Raw genomic sequence first — 20,671 nt, 5'->3', positions numbered from 1 at the left:
TGCACCTACGCGTGTTGACACACACCTGTGCAAGGTGAGGCAGTCCCATGGGCGGAGCTGCACAGCGCCGTTTGGCAACGTTCCTAAATCTGACATACTGCTGGAGGGAGAGTACACACATGGCAATGGTGGTGCAGCACTATGCAGATCCCATGGGCTGTGAGTCGTGTTCCCTGACACGGGGCAATGAGCATACGCCAAACATCACATGACTCATCCAGCAAGGCAAGGTGGGCTGAGACCGTTGCCATCCGTAATGATTGGTGTTCATTTTGCCTCCCCATTTCTTGCACCTCTACATGTTCCTATGCTGCCTGTTAGTGTCTGAAGCGTTGGTCTGCATGTTGTGGCCCTTGTCTTGCCCGTACTGACATGCACATGCTAATAAAGTCTACACAACTTCACTAGTGGTCAACTGTGATGAGTGTTGATTAGAATGACAAATCGTGTGCTTCAATGAGCATTGTCCATACACAGGGAGGGACTGACTGACGCATTTCACTTAGGGGTGAGTCCCTATTGCCAGCTCCACCTCTGTGAGCCAGACATTGTGGTTGGGATAGTTGCTGGTAGATCTGTGCTCTTACGTGTCTTCAGCAATGTGAGTATGGTGTCCAACTTCTTGCCATGTGGATCAATGTGATCCATCAAAACAGACTGTGTCCACACAGTTGAGTGTGAGTAGGTATGCGAAGAGATGTTCTGTTGTCACATGTGATGGGGGACACTACTGTAGGCCTGCTACCGAATTTGACATTTTTACACACAGCACTATTTAATACATGGACGTGGGGCTACGTTGGGGTGTTGCGAGATTGTTGTTCATGAGCAATGAGGCCACAGCTAGCTCACACCTTCACAGTCATCTAATTGGCCATGTGGGTCAGGGTCAAACATGCGCATTGGTGTCATTTCCCAGGGTGTACCTTTTTGTGCAATTAATGTTCCAACATTCATCGATACTATTATACTTTTTTTTTTTTAAATCTTTTTATTAGTTTTATAGTAGTTAGGCATACATTCTTATTCACCGGTTCAGCATTGTACAGTTCAACAATACAGTATTGAGGGGGAAAAATAGCATTTACATAGGAATAACATCCAGAACTCTATCACGTCTCAGTTCTAATTCTATCGATGGGGAAACACATATACCTCCCCTGTAATCGTTCCTTTTGCCCCATTTCTTATCCCACTTCTTAGGGCACCCACGTGTCGTAAATACTTCCTTTTCTGCGACCATACATTTGTCAATGTCAATGTCTCGGTGGGTTTGCTGCTCCCAGCCCCTGGCGATTTTGGATTTGACTAGGGTTTAGCCCAGTGTAGCCAATTGTTGTTCTATATCGGTAAGGTCCGAGGCCACCAAGATATTAAGTACACCCAGCCCTGGTGTGAGTTTCATTTCTTTCCCTAATGCCGTCTGGATAGGGGTCGTAGCCCCCTCCCATAGTCGCAGAAGCGCCGGGCACTCCCAGATCGTATGGTAAAAGGAAGCCGTTTGGGCGTAACCTCTAAGACAAAGTGCATCCATTCTGGCACTTATCTTTACCAAGGTCACTCCCGTGAGGTATGACCTGTGAAGAATTTGAAGCTGTATCAGGCGGAAGCGGAGGGTAATCGCTGCGTCTCTGGGAGACATTAGAGCCGTCTGCCAGTCCTCGTCGTCGATGGGTCCCAGGTCTTCCTGCCACCGTTCCCTGAGTTTGTGAAATGTGTTTGTTAAGTTGTTACATAGCTTTTTATAAGTTAATGAGATTGCCTTTGAGTGTAGTCGCCCATCAAGAAGTCGATCTTCCAATGGGGTCGACTCTGGTATACTTGTAGGATCTGGGTAGGCTGTGGTGAGTGCATGCCGAATTTGTAAATATCTAAACAGTTCTCCCTGTGCCATCTGGTATTGTCCCTGAAGGTCCTCATATCTGAGGATAGACCCCTTTTTAATCAGATCTCCATCTGTTGAGATCCCAATTGTATCCCATCTGTCGAAGCCGGGTTGATAACAGAGGGATCCCAACCTCTGGGTATACCACAACGGTGTCGCCTTTGTGAGGACATTAGACCAACCCAATCGGGAGTTCGCCTGATGCCAAATTGCTACCGTGTGGGAGAAGGGCCCAAAATACCGCCCTCTCTTGACTTTCGAGTATAGTGCCCCCAAGTATCCAGCTCTTCCCATTTGATATTTGTCTAATAAGTACGCAGGGTCGTCAGGGGAGCGATAAATCCAGTGGTTCACCACAACCAATTGCGAGGCCCAATAATAAAGTCGAAGATCTGGGAGGGTGATTCCCCCATCATACTATCCTCTCATCAGTTTTTTGGTAGCATGGTAGCCTTGCCATCCCAGAGCAGAGTGCGAACCTCACCCTCCACCGCCTGGAAATAGGCCTCTGCGACTCTGTATGGGCAGTTCTGAAGAATATAGAGGAAGCGGGGAAGGGCCAGCATCTTAAACAAGGCCGCGCGGCCTACCAACGATAAAGGCAGGGATCTCCAATGTTTAACATCTGTCTTCAGTCGAGCTAATGGGGGGGCTAGGTTACGGGCATAGAATAAAGTTGAGTCGGACGTTGCGAATATTCCCAAATATCGGAAGCCTTCCACTGCCACCTCCACCCTGCTGTTCAACGGAAGACGGGGAATCGGGCCTCGAAATACAAAGAGCACCAATTTACTCCAATTGATCTGGTAGCTGAATATTACCCAAAATTCATAAAGATATCCAGGACACCACATATGGATTTATATGGGGAGGCTAAATACAGTAAAATGTCGTCCGCAAATATCCGGTCCTCCTGACCCTCCGCCCACTTCAGACCTCGCACCCCAACATCTCTACGGATCCAGGCAGCCGATGGTTCCAGCATAAGAGAGAATATCAGTGGGGAAAGAGGGCAGCCTTGACTGGTTCTCCTCCGCATTGTGAACGCCCGTGAGGTATGGTTATTAACTCTCACTTGACCCTGTATATCAGTGTATAGGAGATACACCCACCCCATGTATTTCAGGCCAAACACCCATTTTTGCTAGAACTTCAAATAAGTATGGCCACTCTATGGAATCAAACGTCACGGAGGCATCTAAAGAGAGCACTACTGCGTCCTCTGCTATATATTCCCGGTGCAAGAGCACATTATCCAGGCGGCGAATATTTAGCGCAGTATTCCTCCCTGGCATTAAGCCAGATTGGTCTGGGTGAACTAAAGATGAGATAACCGCAATCAGTCTGGTGGCGAGAACCTTCGATAGCATCTTAGCCTCCACATTTATGAGTGAGATCGGCCTATAAGAGCCGCATTTGTCTACAGGTTTCCCTGGTTTGCGGATCACAACTATAGATGCCATCCGCTGGTCACTAGGCAATATCCCTCGGTCATAGCTTTCATTATACATGGCCTGCAGATGTGGGGCTACCTGAGACGCAGTAACTTTTAAGAATTTGATAGGAGTCCCATTAGGCCCCATTGCCTTACCAGAATTAATTTGGCTTATAGCCTTTAGAATCTCAGCATCCATGAGGTCACTGTCTAGGGTCTCTCTATCTGTTTCAGAGAGGGTGAATATGTTACTGTCCGAGAGAAGTTGGCGGGAGTCCTCCGCGTCATATGCAGTTGAAGGAGAGTATATCTGCTCTAAATGGTGCGCGAAGGCATTCGCTATATCCTTTGGGTGCGTTATAACTCTGCCGTCGGTCAAGGTCAAATTCTGGACCCATCTGTCCCCCTGATCTCGTCTTTCCAGCCAGGCCAGCGTCTTTCTGGCCCTATCCCCTAGCTCATATAGTCTGTGCTGCGTATTTAAGTGCTTGGCCATCATATGTTCCCTTGCTTTGATCTTATATTCGGCCTGCTTGAGTGTGAGGCGGTGTAGTGCATCTTCTGAGGGAGTGGTGGTATTGTCTAACTCTAGTTTTTGAAGCTCAGTTTCCAATTGGACTAGCTGACGATTTTTATTATGGACATATCCCGTCTTTAAGGACAGGGCTTGGCCCTTTAGGATCGTCTTGAAGGCTTCCCATAGTATTTGCGCCGATGTAACCGATCCCACGTTTTCATTGAAGTAGTTCGTAGTTTGTGTGTGCAGTTCTGTTTTAATGTCAGGAATTTTAAACAGCCATGGACTGATAATAATAGTCGACCGCGGCTGTCTTTCCCAATGGGTGAGTTCGATTCTAATGGGGGAGTGGTCTGAGATACCGCTCGGCAGCACCCAAGGATTCTGAAAGTTCCCAATGGAGGCCACGTGGGTCAAGAAATAATCGATGCGGGATGAGCTTTTATGTGTATTCAAGAAATAGGTGTATTGGTTGTCATTCGGGTTTAGCGTACGCCAAATATCTGTCAGACCCAAGGCCGTGGTGAAGTCAGTCATGTGCGTGTTTGGGCGGGCTCCGGGCCGCTGGGGGTATCTATCCAGGCTGTCATCCTTGGTCATATTATAGTCTCCTCCTAGGACCAGGGTTCCCATTGGAAGGTCTGTTAGTATTTTGCCCAGGTCTATCAGTGCTTCCTTGCCCAATGCCGGTGGCAGGTACAGTGAGATCACATTAATCGCTCTCCCTTCCCACTGAGCCTCTAGGACCGCGAATCTACCCTCAGGATCAGCCCAAGTGCGTTTTACGATAAGAGCTAGGTGTTTTTTAACTAAGATCCCTGTACCCCGGGATCCCGTAGTGTGATCAGCATGTACCAGGAGCTTATATCCCCACCGTGTCAATGCTTTGCTTTTGTTACCAACCATATGTGTCTCCTGTAACTATATTATATCTGGGGCCTGGCGTTTTAGGTATTGTTGGACAATCCCCCTCTTAATTTTGTCCCCCATACCGTTCACATTCCAAGTAAGGATGGAGAGCGACGATTCTCGGTCATCCCCCATCATCTGACATGAAGACAGTACAAGTGTGGAACAGTGGCAGCAACATGTATGGAACAGTCCAGCCGATCAGAGCTAGCAGGACGTGACATCTCTCATTTCCCCTAACAGTATTGTGAATGAAGAAATCAATATGGAACAGTATGCAAGCACCACTTTGTAAATCAAACAGTTCTTGAAAAAAAAAAAAACATCCCTCCGCTTCTCCCCCTCCCCCTCCCTGCCCCCCTACCTGTGGATTCCGAACTACCCACACCCCAACTCGGCAGAGTGCCTCTCCCCCTCCCAACAATAGTGAAACAATGTAGGGTTGGTTATCTCCCAATCCCCGCTTAGGACTATTGGTATTGCCCCTGCAATCTTTTTGTCCCTTAGTCCACCCAGTGCATGATGCAAATCTCACAACACACGTGTGGGTCTGTATACCTGTAGTAACTCAAGAATAAGTCTCTTGAAAGCCCTCAGGCCGACAACATCATAGAAACTGTCTCACCACTTCAGTGGAGCAAGTAGACATGTCCCGTATCTTGCAGGTCCAGTCGCAGGCGCAGCCGTGGTTTCCGCACATTGTCTACTTGCCTTGTGTACCTGCAGATCCATTCAAGGGTATTGCCTCCACACTCTCCATTCGCGCTCGTGCTTTTTTGGTCCGCTCTCCGCGCTGTCCTCCGACTCTACGCCATCCCTCAAGCCACTCCCATGTGTCCTGCGGTGACGTGAAGAACCATGTCTTGCCCTCTGATTCCACTCTAAGTTTCACCGGAAAAAGCATGGCGTATTTCACCTCCTGGTCCCGAAGCTCTTTCTTCACCACCTGGAAGCTCCGTCTTTGAGCCTGGACTTGGGCTGTAAAATCCGGGAAAAATGTGATTTCAGCGTTATCCAGTTTGAGTGGCGGGTTAGAGCGCGCCGTTTGCAGGATAGTGTCTCTATCTCTATAATTAAAGACACGGGCTATAAGCGGCCGCGGAGGAGCTCCCGGTTGTGGCCTACCTCCCGGCACTCTGTGCGCTCTTTCAATCAAAAAATAACTGGACAATCTCTTGGGTTGTAGGTGCTTCGTTATTAGGTCTTCCACATAGGGGTCAGCGGCTGGCCCCTCGGTCCATTCCAGCACCCCTAGGATACGTATGTTGTTCCTTCGGGCTCTCCCTTCATACTCATCTAGTTGTTGTGCCATCTGAGCTGGTGACTTTGAAGTTCAGCAACGTGGGTCTGGAGTTGGGCCGTGTCCTCTTGTAGTGACGACGTTACTATCTTGAGATCTTTCACTTTCTCGTCCATTGATCTGTTGGTCTGTTGATTTATCGCCCTCCTGGCCCTCTCACCCGTTTTTCTAATAGCCTGATCGATGGTATAACGGGGGTTGCTCTTCGCAGGGATAAGTTCATGCTCCTAGGTGATCTTAATGCTCACTTGGAGGACCCTATGGATAAAGGAGCAATAGACTTATGTCAGCAATTATCTTCCCTCCAATTAGATATCAAATCTAAGGCCCCGACCCATCTAAAGGGGCACTTACTGGATCCTATCTTTGGTAATTGTGAAGACATTGTAATCAAGGCCCCCGTTCCTGTTTATTGGTCTGATCATTTTCTTGTGCCTTTTACTATAACTATCCCGCATGATAATATTCTTAAGATCAACAACTCCAAATATATGAGCAGAAAATGGACTGCCTTCTCTAAAGGGAAGTTTGATATTGCCCTTACTAAGGGAGGCAAACCAGGAGGTGAGGATGTTACATCTGCAGCTGAAAGATTAGAAGCTCGTATCAGTATGGCTTTAGATGAGACTGCTCCCCTCTACCATAAAACTCCGCATAGTAGGATACAGAAATCTGCCCCTTGGTATAACAAAGAATTACACTCAGCGAAAACAGAGTGCAAACGACTTGAAAGGCTGTGGAGAAGGGCCTATCTCGATCAAGATAAACAAAGCTATACAGCCAGACGAAGAGAATATCCTACTCAGATTGGCATGCTAAAACTGAATATTTCTCAAGTAGGATAGAAGAAGCCAATAATTCTTCCAAGGAATTGTTCAAAATCTATAAAGAAATCGCCTTCTGTGGCGCCTCGGTTGACCCGTCCCTGGTATCTGAGGAATTCTGCAACCGCATTGCGACTTTTTTTTCTGAAAAAGTGGCTACCATTTATTCCACCTTCTCAGGAGGGAAGGAAAAGGGAACAGCATTTGTTGAGAGCCCTCTAGCCAATGTGGGTACTAACTGTCTGACTAGTTTCACTGTCCCGCCCTCGGACGAGCTCCAACGGATATGTCGCTCGATCAAGTCTGGGTCACCACGAGATCCTGCATCCCCTAAGCTCTTGGCTGAGAGCATTGAGATTCTCGAACCCTATATTAGAAATGTTGTGGACTTCTCCTTTAGCTCCGGCACTGTACCTTTAAACTGGAAACAGGCTATAGTACTCCCGCTCCAAAAAAAACCCAACATCAGCTGGGATAGGCTGGATAATCTTCGACCCATCTCTCTCCTCCCCTATATGGCCAAAGTGGCAGAAAAGATGGCCAACCTTCAACTCATGGCCTTTGTGGAGAAAGCCAATCTGCTTCACATCAGTCAGTTTGGCTTTCGTGCTCGCCACTCAACGGAGTCTGCACTACTCCTGGCCACTGAGACCATTAGGAGAGGGGTCGATGAGGGGCACACGATGGCCCTTATTTTACTGGACCTTAGTGCAGCCTTTGACACTGTAGCACATTTCACCCTGCTACAGTGTCTCAATAAAGGAGGAGTTACGGGCCTAGCACTTAGGTGGATTCAATCCTTCCTCACGGACAGGGGTTTTCAGGTCAGACAAGGAGAACACTATTCTCGTAGGGTCACTCTTGATCAAGGTGTTCCCCAGGGCTCGGCCCTTAGCCCTACTCTATTTAACCTATATGTCTCCCCTGTTGCCTCTATAGTAGAAAGTCACGGTCTTCAACTAGTGTCTTACGCCGATGACACACAGCTGGTCATCTCGCTGTCACGAGCACCGGATGTTGCGGTATCCAGTTTCAGTGCTTGCATGCAGGAGCTTGCTTCCTGGATGTCCAACAACTGCCTGAAACTAAATGGATCTAAAACTGAAGTGCTCGTGGTGGGAGGTGCACCGAATGTGTGGTCATCGGTCTGGTGGCCAGCATGCCTTGGACCCACTCCAGTACCTTGTCAGCAGGCAAAGAATCTGGGAGTATTGTTTGATATCGATCTCTCATTTACTGCCCAGATTAACCGAGTGGTCGGAGTGTGTTTTAGCATGCTTAAGAGCTTGAGGAAGACCCTTGACCTACTTCCAGTCAATGCCAGACAGACCCTTGTTCATGCTCTGGTCACCTCCAGACTTGATTATTCCAATCTTCTGTACTTGGGTGCCACAGAAAGGAGCCTAAACCGTCTTCAAGTACTCCAAAATGCCACAGCCCGTCTGGTACTAAGGCTTCCTAGAAGATCATCTTCTAAAGCTGCCTTGAAGTCCCTTCATTGGCTGCCGGTCAGGGAGAGGATTGTCTTCAAGGCACTCTGCATGTGTCATCGCATTATAATGAGCAGAGCGCCCTTACCTCTCTCTAATCTCATCTCCCTATATAGACCGAAGAGGAGGCTTCGTTCTTCAGACACGGGACTTGTAGTTGTCCCCTCAATCCGGAAAGCTCGGATGGGAGGGAGATCTTTTAGATTTCTTGCGGCCAAGAATTGGAATTTGCTCCCCATGGAGCTGCGCCTCGAACCCTCAGAGACTACATTCCGAAAAAAATTAAAAACGTATCTTTTCCGCTCTGCACTGATCTGATTCCCTACACTGGCGCCTCTCTTGCCTTCTCAGCGCGGGGACACGCCGGTGTGCGTAACCATGCGCTTTATAAACCTCCATAATAATAATAATAATAATAATTTTACGGAAGTCAGCTCGTAAAAGGGAGACCTCAGCGGTCACGGAGTCGAGAGAGGACCGTACTCCCCCGATAGCTGCCATGACATCTCGCAGGGTTGGTTCCTGTGACTGGTCCTGGTCTCCCTGTGATTCCGGAGCCTCCATTTGTTGTGACCCGCGACCCTCTCCTGATTTGGTCCAGGCGAATTTGGCGAGTTTGTTGTGCGCCGTTACTTTCGGGCCCCTATTCGTTGCCATGATTGGGCCGCAGTGTGTTAGAGAAGGTATCTGGCGTAACTCACAGTCTGGGTATTCCCCGCCGCCTACCCGCCGTAGTTGTTGTTTCCGCCTGTGGCCTGTCGGGTTTCCCACAGATCTGTTGGCAAGGGCTACTGTGGCAAACCTACCCTGCTGCACAACGGGAGTTCTCGCTTGACTGGGAGGGCCATAGTGTCGGGTCGCCACTGTTGTAAGGAACAGTGGTGGATGGACCAAGAAGTTAGTCCCGTTTCCTCCTCACGATTCACCCGACAAGGTCACTTATGCCCACTGAAGCCCCAACGATCCGCAAGACAGCCCTTAGCTAGTCCTCCTCCTATTGTGGTAGCAAGTGGATTTGGGGTGACGCAAGAATCACAATCCGAGGCCCTGGGGCAGGTCGCTGAGCACCCGACAAGGGCGCCCGGCAGTGCCGATGGTTACCCTGGGTGTGGTCTATAGGGTTGTTAGTCTTCCGAGGGTCTCACCAGCAGTATGATGTGTTAGCACCCCTTGCATGTCTGTGGAGTGGCCTCCATTGCCCCAACAGTTCAATTTGTGCTCCAAAGCACCCCCTCAACCCTTTACTAGGATGAGTCGATATGCGCATATGACCGTTATGCGTTGCCAGAACCAGAGTTCGCCAGTAAGGAGGGGGGCTCTCACATACCACAATGTCCTGGGGCCTTCGCAGAGTACGCAATAAGTGTGAGTGTTGCGTCCAGTATAGAGGCTGTACCTGAGACCGTAGATCTGGCGGGGTCTGGTCTCCCCGAACAATGGGTGTTCCCTTCCGCAGTTGCTCTGCTAGGCCCCGGGCGGCACACACTCCAGCAGACTTGGTAGGCCAGCGAAGCCGGGACCTTGAGTTGCAGCTTCCCGGAGGCAGCTCCAATCACCTCGCCGCCACTCCCCTGCTCCGGCGCTGCGAGCGCCGCTGCAATACTCGGGCAGGACACCCAGCGGGCGCGTTTCGAATGGAGTGGGGAGAGTGTTCACGCACAGCACCTGGCCGCGGTCTGCCCCCGAGTCTCGGGCTTCGAAACCCGATCGGAGCCTATGCCGCCACCATGTTGCCTTCCTGGCTCTGCTGCACACTCTGTCTCGTCCCTCTCGCGTTTGCAGTGTCTGAGAAGCACAATCAGCGTAGCGGTGGGCTCTAGAGTCGATGTGGTCTCGGCAGCTCCGACTTTTAAGGTTGTCTGGCACAGGATTTTAATGGATATTTTGCGGGGATGTAGGAGCCTCTTTAACCAGCCGCCATTCTCTTCGGCTGCTAGCCACGCCCCCACACATACTATTATACTTGATTGAACATAGACATGACACATCTGTGTGATTTGGAATGTTTTATTCACATTCTGTGGAGTGTCGGAGCTGGAGCAGTACATGGCCCTGCAAACCCCACATTACATGGTTGCCTAGTGGAGGGCCAACCAGAGTCCTTTGGGGAATGACAAGTTAATCGGAAGAGGAAGAGTTCAGTCCGCAGCCTGATTGCTGTGTCATTGGTAACCAGAGCAGATAAGGCAGTCCATGTCGGGCCCCAGGTGAATGTCGCAGAGTGTTTGGGGGACAGTGGAAGGTTTTGTTCCAGGGCAAGATGCAGAGAGCTGAAACAAGCAGGAACAGGCCATATGGTGGGAATGAATGCTACAACCTTCTTTCTCCCACAGAGTCATTACCATCCACATCTTAGTCCTCTGATATGTCTTCTGTGTCAGGTGTGTCAGGTGTGTGTAGTGGTGTTATGGCTGCATCACTGTGTGCAACTGACACATCAGGGGGCGGAGGTGGTATGGCTGCATCACTGTGTGCCACTGACACATCAGGGGGCGGAGATGTGTGTGTCGAAGTTCCTACAGCAGTCATCTGGGACAGGCTCTGTGGCAGCAATGGCAAGATGAGGATCTGCAGGGCATGGAAGATCCCAGCTACATCTCGCTGGTGTTCAGCCGTGGCAGCCATCCTTCCAGCCTGCATCCGCTCCATGTTCCCTATTGTCCTCCGCATCTGTGCCAACTCTGTGCTGTCATCGCTGGAGCCTGTCTGACTAGACAGTTCTTGTATCCGAGTAATGGCTCCATTGAGGTCAGCCAAGGATTGTTGTAGAGCATGGAACGGACTGTGGGTGTCCGTTAGGGACTGTAAGTGGTCCCTGATGAGACTTATACACCCACGTATGGCATCTAGCTTGGCTGCCATGAGGTCGAAACCCACCTGCACATGTTCAGCCAGCCCCCTCTGGCAGTCTAACACATGGCGTTGGAATGCCATGTGGATTTCCGTGAGGTGCTGGGAGCCAGCCGTGGTGGTGGGTGCTTCCTGCTGTGTGGTCTGTGCAGAGGGTGGGGTCACCTCGATGCAGCTGGGCTGCCCTGCTCCTGGAGGTGGGGTGCGGAGGCTGTCCACGAGCCGTTGGAGGGTGTCGGGGCAGATGGCCAGGGGGTCCTCTTCATCATCACTGAAGAGATGTCTGGTTTGCTCTGCAGGAGGTGTTGATTGTCCCTCTACAATGTAAAGGGGAGATGCAGGTTAACAGTGTGTTCCATGTATGTTGACACATTGTACATGTTTACATACAGACTGCATGACAATGTACATTGTGACTGTTTTAGAGGAGCTGGCTATTTGATGGGGGACACTTGACATTTCGACTACATGACGGATGTGAGGTTGTACCCGTACATTATCATCTCACAGTTTCCTGCTATGCCAGATGTGATTGGCCAGTTTCTACGCACAAGCGGCACCAGTTGTGTCATCTGTTCTGTGGTGAAAGTGTTGCACTTTGTACCACATTGTCATCAATGTTGATGTGCTGTGATTGCTATGTGTGTGTGCTGCATTGTGGGAGAGTCGCCCATGCAGCTCTGATTTAGAGGCCCCTTATCCCTTTGAGGCGGAGTGCCTTTGACTTGAGTGCTTTTGCGGTGCTGAGATGTTGGCGACTTGGGTCATTTGTGCTCTTGACCGGTTTTTGTACTCTTGTGCATTGTTTGTCTGCAGATGTGTTGTTGATGTCAGGGGTTGTATGTGCACGTGGATGTGTCAAAGTGTGACCTGCTCCTTTGAGGATGTGATCCACACTGGGCCACCTCAGTGTTGTGGCGTGCACCATGTCATGTATTTTGACTGCAGCCATGCTATTGGTCATGCAGTGTCACTTGCATTGTCAGTGTGGCTCACAGAGCCGCTGCTTTGCGGGCTTCAGCACATGTACATGGGTAGGTTGTGAGATTGGTGATAGGGAGGGGGCCCCTTTGTGCACATAGTGGACGGGGGCCTATTTGGTGTATCTATGTGTGCTGCAGTGTGCCAAGGGTACCAGGGACATGTTCCACAATCATTGTGGGTGTGCAGTGTGCTACACATAATTGTGCATGTGTGCCATTGTGCCCATCTCACACCGTCCCCCCAGTCCCTGCTCGTTACTGACCCTGTTGCTGTTGGGTTAGGTCATATTGAGCTGTGTCCGGACCCCCAACTCCTTGGGCACCATTTCCTCCAGCTCATCCAGCTCCTCCTGTGGCACAGTTCTCCCACCTCCAGTCGCCGTTGCTGCCTTCAGATTGATTTTGCTTTTATAGTGTATTTTCCCGCATGACGCGTGGGAATTGCAGGCTTGTCGCTGGTTATTGCTGATTTATGTATCGCGATTTGGGACATCGCCACTTTTTTCGTGTTTCGCATTTTTTAGGCGTTGCGTTAATTTTATCACGGTCATTTGACGCGTTATCGTGAGACTATTGCATGGTACCGCTGTGTTGAGAATACAACCTTAACACAGCGTTATTTTCCCGCGATAGACTGCTATGTGCACAGTTGCGTTAAGCTAATTTTGCGATAATTATCACACGTTCTTGAGAATATCCCCCATTGAGTACAGTTCTTAGCTAGACCAGTTCCATCAAATTATTAGTTTACAGCATTCATTACATGGAATTACTTTTCAGGTTTGACCAATTTATCTTGTCCTCAAAAAGAATTGTGTCGGCCAGAGGCAGTACAAATTAATTTTTTAGTATTACCTTGCAAAGCACATATTGTCTTGCAGGGGTTTGAGCCGTGTGCAAAAACAACACATTTGTCCTGCAAAACTGTAGCTTTTATATTACCTTCCCTCAATCACCTTATGGGCAACTACAGTACTCGTCTGCAACAATCTGATAATTATCTGATACGTTAAATACCTTTTAACTTGTAATTATGAAACTTGCGTAAACAGGGGAGTACACCTACCACAGCATAATCAGGCCCCTAGCTTTTTGCTTAACGTCTAAGTCCCAGTCTTCCATGTTTGGTGTCTTGTCAGTGTGGTTGATAACTGTATTTCTGTCCTTCTTGCTCCCTTAATCCTGACACTAAAGAAATGATAAAGTTAACATTACAGAATCATGGTCTATTTGCCTAATAAGGCTGTTGGCATGAGTGTTATTTGTTAGTCTTTTAGACTTCCTGCTTGGCAAGGGTTATGCACTTAGTTGTGTACATTCCACCAGTTGCTTTGAGGTCAGGTAGTCACATTTTCTCAGATACAGAGCTTTGTAGCTCTTGCCACACACTTTAAGGTATGCTTTAGCAGGAAGAGCGATTGAGTGCATTTTCTGAAGGTAGGGGAAATGCACTCATGCTATCTTTAGTTAGTAATTAAATTAAAGTGAGGTGCAGCAGCAGCACCACTTAAAATGGATGGCAGTCGCTGGGCTTTATTTCTTCATTACATTGTCTGTAAATTTGATAACTGTTGTAACTAGTTATTACCAATGTAAGCACTAAATGAGTCCATAGTGAACCATTGTATTCATATATACTGGAGAATGGGAATCCTTCAAGGTGGTTATTAGGAAGCACTGTAAAGAATGTAGAAAAAAATAAATCAAGAAATTGGAGCCCTTTAGACAAGGCTGAAAGAGCTAAAAAAAAGAGGTGTCTGGTAAGAGAAACAGACAAGAAAAACTAGTTAAACTAGGAGATCAGCACACCCATGTTATAGAGTTGAGATGGCAAGACTGCAAAGAATATATGGCCTAAAAATGTGAAGATAGTTATAAAGTAGGCTGCAGTTAGCTTGGTTGACAAAATCAAATGATAGGGATGTTGCGAATAAGAGAAATTCAAATAGAAGAGGAGACTTGGTATACACCCAGTGAGAGATAAATCAAGAGTTTTATGAAGACTATATAGAACTCTAAACCTTGAGGGTCAATAAACAGAGCAATATCTGGGAAAGGATGCTCCAATGCTTAGAATGAGCTTGATGTTCCATTTAATGTACAAGAAATAAAAGGCACTCTCCTGGAGTTGGCCATGGGCATATCTCTGGGGGCAGATGGACTGCCAATAGAATTCTACAGAAAATATAGAGGTCTTGTTGGCTCGCTGGCTGGCAAATATGTATCTGGCAACTGCCAGGGTGCACTAGCTTTATGCACTGTTCCTTTCGCCTAGCATTTTTCAAAATATCACTACATTGGGCAATGTCCATAGGATATGCAAAGACATATTCTTCTAGTAAAACCGTATCAGTACAGGTTTACAACAGAATTATAACCAATTTGTGTTGAATCCTTCATTCGTCGACACTTGTCTATTTTTTCCCCTTCATAGCAGCGATACATAATAGTTTAATAAAGTTTGGTACAATAAAATATTATAACAGAACATGTGCCCCTTATACAGTCTGAAGTTATGCTGGAGTAAGAATAAACAAAAAAATACTACAGAACAGATCACATCATAACATCTTGGCATCCCTTCTCTACCCATTAAAAGTACCCCGCACCCATTGTTAAGAAGCTGCAGCTAGATCCGTGTCGGTTCACGTGCTCTGCATCCTACAAAAGTAACCCTACCTCTCGCAGTCCTGCAGTCATGTTTGAGTTTGATTAACGATTGTCCTCTGCCCACCTCCCCATCCTTTTAGATAATTTTGCCTCTGATAATAAGGTGTTGGGGGGGAGTGCTGTGAGGGTAGCAGGCATTCTGTGTGTTATGATTCTGTGAGATGTATAAACGGGCCCTATACATTGTCAAACATAGGAAGCTGGTCTTGCAGTGAATATGTACGCCCCTTGTAAGTGGCTAACCTAAATGATTTGGTTGTCCATTCTTAATACCTACGTGTGGTTGGGTGCGCCTGTGTCAGACAGTGCATATTTTTGTCACCATAAGCACTGTTGACATGAATCTCTTCTAATGAGAAGTGGTATCCTCCATATCTAGCAAGTCATGGAGGCACATCATGAAGGATAGCCAGCTCTGATGACTCTACGAAGGGGAGAAAGCTAGGGTTATGTAGTGCTGACAGATGTCTACCCAGAAGCTTAGGAGTTGTGTGCAGGACCACAATATATGGTATAGTTTATATTCCTGTTGTGTGGTTACATACGCCCGGGCACTGAACACCACCATTTTACATGCTCATGTTTAAAGTTGATGTTCTTTTTAAACAATGACTTTTAACACTCATTTGCTTGTGCATTCATATGGGATAATGTTCTCAGAAATAGGTTTGCTTACACTTACACTTCTTCGTAGGCATATTATCAGGTCCTTGAACATTCTGTACAAGGACTGAGTTCACTGCACAAAATGTTGTTGTTTGTAGTTGTCTGTTCAGCGACAGCTCTTCAAGAGTAGAATAAACAATACGAGCCTGACAAGAACTCAGACTTAGAGAGTATGGGTGAATATTATTATAAAAACTCTTCCAGCCCTTTGTTTGGGGAGAGGAATATTTTGCTGGCATTGTTGAGGTTGCCCCATGCCGGAATTCCAGCCAAGTTGAATCCCGTTACCATCCTGAGATGGACAGTGGCCTGATCTATGCCAGAGACGGACTCCCAGATGGCACATACCCTCAGGTAATGGGGAGTCAGACCACTCTGGGGCATTCTGGGAGATACGCACACCCTATGCATATTAGGATAGGAAGCGCTAGGTAGGAGTATAGACGCACGTACATGTATTCATATAATCAATGTAACAGCACAATGGTTATTTTCTTTACCATTCTCGTAATGTTGATTACTCTGTTTTGTTTCCTTCTATCAATCATTGCAGCGCACATATTTTACACAAGAATCTTATTGATTCAATAAATGTTGGAAATGCCAATTTGAGTATTTCATGTCTCTCCCTTTGAGCATGCCTAAATTCTTAACAAAAGGGTAGAATCTGTTTACACGATTTCCTTGGGGAGGCAGGGTTGTCATGTTCTGAGGCTGCACATACCATCCAGTACGTTGTAAGATTTAGAGCAGTGGTTCCTAAACTGTGGTCCGCGTACTACCAGGGGTCCGTGACAAATACCCAGGGGGTCCACAGGCAGCACTTTTAAAAGCACTGCAAAGTTCTTTGTATAATCAGCAGTTTTCGGGCAACAATAAAAGTGTGAAGATAACTCCAGTGATTAATGGACCTCCTGGAGAGAGATGGGAGTTTTGTCCAGTGGCAGCTCTCATCAATGGTAGTGCATAAGGTTAATATGCTTGCTGCAAAGAATGTATACCATGCATTTCAAGAAACAATATTTTATGTGCATGCCTCAGTGAGTTACTGCTTTTTTCACAGAGATTCTTTTGTTACTGGACAGTTTATAAGTTACAATCGTAATCTAGCAGTGAGCTATGAACTGCCATCAAAGAGCTGCATGCAAACTGCAAGGTACAAGTTATGTTTTTCACAGTCTGTCATTATCCTGTTGCTGCTAAAAAAGGTTTGTTTGGGTAGACATACATTCTTATTATTAAAGTCAATGCTAACCACTGTGTTATGTTCTGAATCCTGAGTTTGTACTTCTCCAGACCAATCAATCTTAAAAAGACCTACCATTATGGACGATATGTGAATCCTACACCTTGTAGTCAACTTTACCTTATGTAACCTTTTCTATACACTGATTTACACACATACGGTTCATTGTCTCTGTATGTGTGTGATATAAAGTTCTCTGGCACCCTACACTGGTATGAGAGGTGCTTTAAAACAAAGGAAATACATTTGACAGAGGGGCTATGGAGAGATAAGAGGCACTGTTGGAGGGTGATAGTGAAGGAATCATTGAAGAGTCCCAATAAAGATTGTTGAATCCCGGTGCACAGTAAAGTCATCATTTGCTATGCTTTAAAAGCTAATAAAATGTAATATATAATGTCAAATGTGTTGCAGAATGCACCATTTCCCCCTAATTTTCCTGTGGGGAATGCCCCCAAAAGCCCCATTTGAAGTGGTCAGGCTCACTTGCTGCACTTGATGTGCATGGTATGGGTACTGGTCTGACAACATTTACCAGAGCTGCGTTGGATCTCCAGTACGGCTCTGGCAGGAGCCGGAGCCTCATACCGTGAAATAAAACCAAACATTGAAAAGTTAGTCGCCGAGATGCAGCACCAACCTTCCCATTAAAATGTTATGATTTTTCAAATCATTTTCAATATAAAATAATACATTTTTTAGTATTTCCAGTATTTGTTTGGTGTGCACTTGTTTGTGTATTTTTTGTGAATTACTGTTTGAATATTTGAAATTGAAATAGTACAAATTGCTCGGGAGTCCTAGGCTTCCAGTAGTGACTCAGTGGGGGTCCTCAGGAGTCAAAAGTTTGGGAACCACTTGTTTATAGGTTCAGATGGTGCACTCTGAGATAGGCAGGACTACGTTCAACATATTCTGATGGTGTGAATGGACTCAGTCCCGCACAGTTTTGATGTGTATGTCGTCCAAACGTACAGTCTTACTGAAATAGTATGAACGTGGCGCCACAAACATTCTAGCTTAGTTACTTATTTAATTGGTCTCCTGAGTAGCTTTTCTTTTGTGTGCCCAAAGCCCTAGTCACCACTTAACCGAAGACGTCTGTGGTGTTCGGAGTAAATCCAACTCAGAAAACTTGGGAACCCCTATTTTTGGCTTACGTTGTTCAAGCTTGAACCTTTAAACAAAGGATAACCCCACAATAGTTACCCTTTCTGACTACGACGTATTCAGATGGCTAATCCAAGATAGGTGGTTTTACCACTAAATTGCAAACATGCTTTAACACAAATGTTAACACAACATGGGCTCCCACAAGTGGGAGGAGCTGTTACCTTTGTAGTGGAGTCCCATGAAGCATATGGAACAGAGGTATTCAATTCATGAGTCATGTTCTCAGCAGTAAATGCCAACACGGGGAATTTTCATGCATACACTGAAGCAGCAGTGCCAAACAAAAATATATCATATGAGGATTTAGAAATTCTATTAACATATCAGGAATACATGTTTCTAGCCATCCTACCACATACATTAGAAAATGTCAGACTGGATCCCCTCAGTAATGAGGGAGCAACATGGCCAGTCCTAGTCGGCTTTACACATTATCCGCAAATAGGAATTCTTAGAACTTGGTATACTATACACAGATATAGTTACACTATATAGACGACTAATACAATTTGTTATGCGATCCATAACAGCAATCCCAGGGAGAGTTGTTCAAGCCACATAACCACAATTGGAAATGCCGGAATTAGTTTGGTGACTATTAATGCAATTATGAGTAAGGTTACCGTCAGACAGGATGAGATTCAGTTCTGGATTGCACCAAAAAGAAATCAGCTTGAAGCAGTGTTTCTCCACACAGGGCCCCTAGAAAAACGTAGAATTCTCACAATGTGCCTTCCTTTGGGGATGCTTCCTCTGGTAGTGGACTGTGCCATGTGGGGCACAGTATTTGCTGTGATCTATACCATAACACATGGCACCCCATCATTGACTGTGTTGCCAGAGGTGCTTCAACAGATTCAAAATAAGTACAGGGCAGCCCTGGCCCTGGATTTGGGCAGGAATATAAAGGGCAATTTTGATACAGTAACTTCAATGATATTAAGTAATATAAAAGGGGAAGCATCAGCACTGGCAATACGCCAACGTCTCGTGGAAGTTGCCCTGGTAGACCAGGAGCATGCACTACCTCAAATTATAGTAGACACCTATGATTCAAAAGGGTGAAATAATTTGGGAGCCAGATTTAATAAACCAAAACTTAAGGGTAATTCCGATAAGGATAACTCAAAACAGGCACCAGAGTCTTCTAAAAAACACTGAAAAAAAAGAAAAGACTACACCACGGGGTGGATCTCCTCAGCAGGAATCCTCTGGGAAGCACTACAATTTGCGTAACCATGAAACAATTAAACAGCCTGATAGGTACCAGGATACTGATACATGTCCTTCTCGTTCTTTTCAGGAATCATCCCAAAAACCCTCGGAGAGAGGACATTCAGAGCGCAGGCTGGAGGAGTATGTGAAACCGAAGAAGTACTCACAACGTTCTTCAGACTTCATAATAAAAAAGAAAAAAATCTTCCACAGCAAAAGCCTCAATTTAAAAAGAAGAAAGTGGCTAGGATAAAAGTTAAACATGCCACACATATTGAGGACTATGCTTCTGAATAGGCTGTGGGCTCGGACTCTGCTGCACAGCGTGACAGAAGTCACAATAGTTCACCAGTATCTTATGGAGTGTCTAGCGGCAGTAGCAACAAGTGACTATGTCCAGGTTGAAACACCACACCAGAGACTAAGTGTCTCAAGTCAGTAGTATGAACTACAACTCCAAATGGAGGGTGATGCACCTCATGCTATTAACATAGTCTTTTGGGAAAACTTATCAATTGGTTATGAAATTCTCTTGGCTGAAAACGATTGGCCACCTGAGTTTGTTAGACAAGTCCCACTGGGAGAAAACAAAAAAAATCTTACCAGCTTTTTCGAATGTTGTTGCAGAATCAGTTAAACATACATACACAAAGAGTGTGCCCTTCCACAAGCCCCAGCATTATATTGCAATCATGTGGGTTGGGATGAAGATTCACCTTACCACATAATACCAATAAGGTCCAGCCCACAAGTGCAACCACAATACCCCATTAAACGTGAATACAAACAACAGGTTAGAGAAATACTCACATAACTTGAATATCAGGGTGTAATAATTAGTTTCAACTCACCAATGAATAATCTTTTGTTTCCAGTGATGAAACCAGATCATTCATATTGCTTAGTCTTAAACTATAGATAATTGAACAGTGCTACACGCACAAGTGCAGTTCAAAACACGCACAACGCAGCACTAATGAGCAATATAGTGCGGAAAAAATATAAAGCCACGTTAAACACTTCAAATGGGTTCTTCTGCCAAAACATAGTGCCTAAAAAACAAATATCTGACTTCATTTACTGTCCTAGGCACTCAAAAACTATTTTGTTGATTGCCACATGGGTATAAGAATAGCCTTGGGTTGTTCTCAGCCCCTGTAACAGAACTATTACAAGCTTTTGACAACAAAGCATTGTCCTATCTCGATAACAAATACTTAATGGATAATAACATCATACTTGGCCAGAGTAGATTGCATAATTCTCGGATTTGCTCACTAAGGCTACAAATTTAATTTAAAAAGTAAATTGCCTATCTCAGTGTCCTGTTCTTGGGATACGAGTTGTCAAGTGAAGGGAAAAGCTTAGCAACACATTTCCTAGAGAAATGCATGCTTTTACAACCACCAACCCCAACAAAAAGGTTACAATGGCTGTTAGGTTTTCTGGATTTTGGTTGAACATACATGTTATGTTATGTTAGATAGTTTGTAAAGCGCGTGAATCAC

This window comes from Triturus cristatus, chromosome 1_2 (genome assembly GCF_964204655.1).
Source record: "Triturus cristatus chromosome 1_2, aTriCri1.1, whole genome shotgun sequence".
Lineage (NCBI taxonomy): Eukaryota > Metazoa > Chordata > Amphibia > Caudata > Salamandridae > Triturus > Triturus cristatus.
This window is presented reverse-complemented; position numbering follows the sequence as displayed.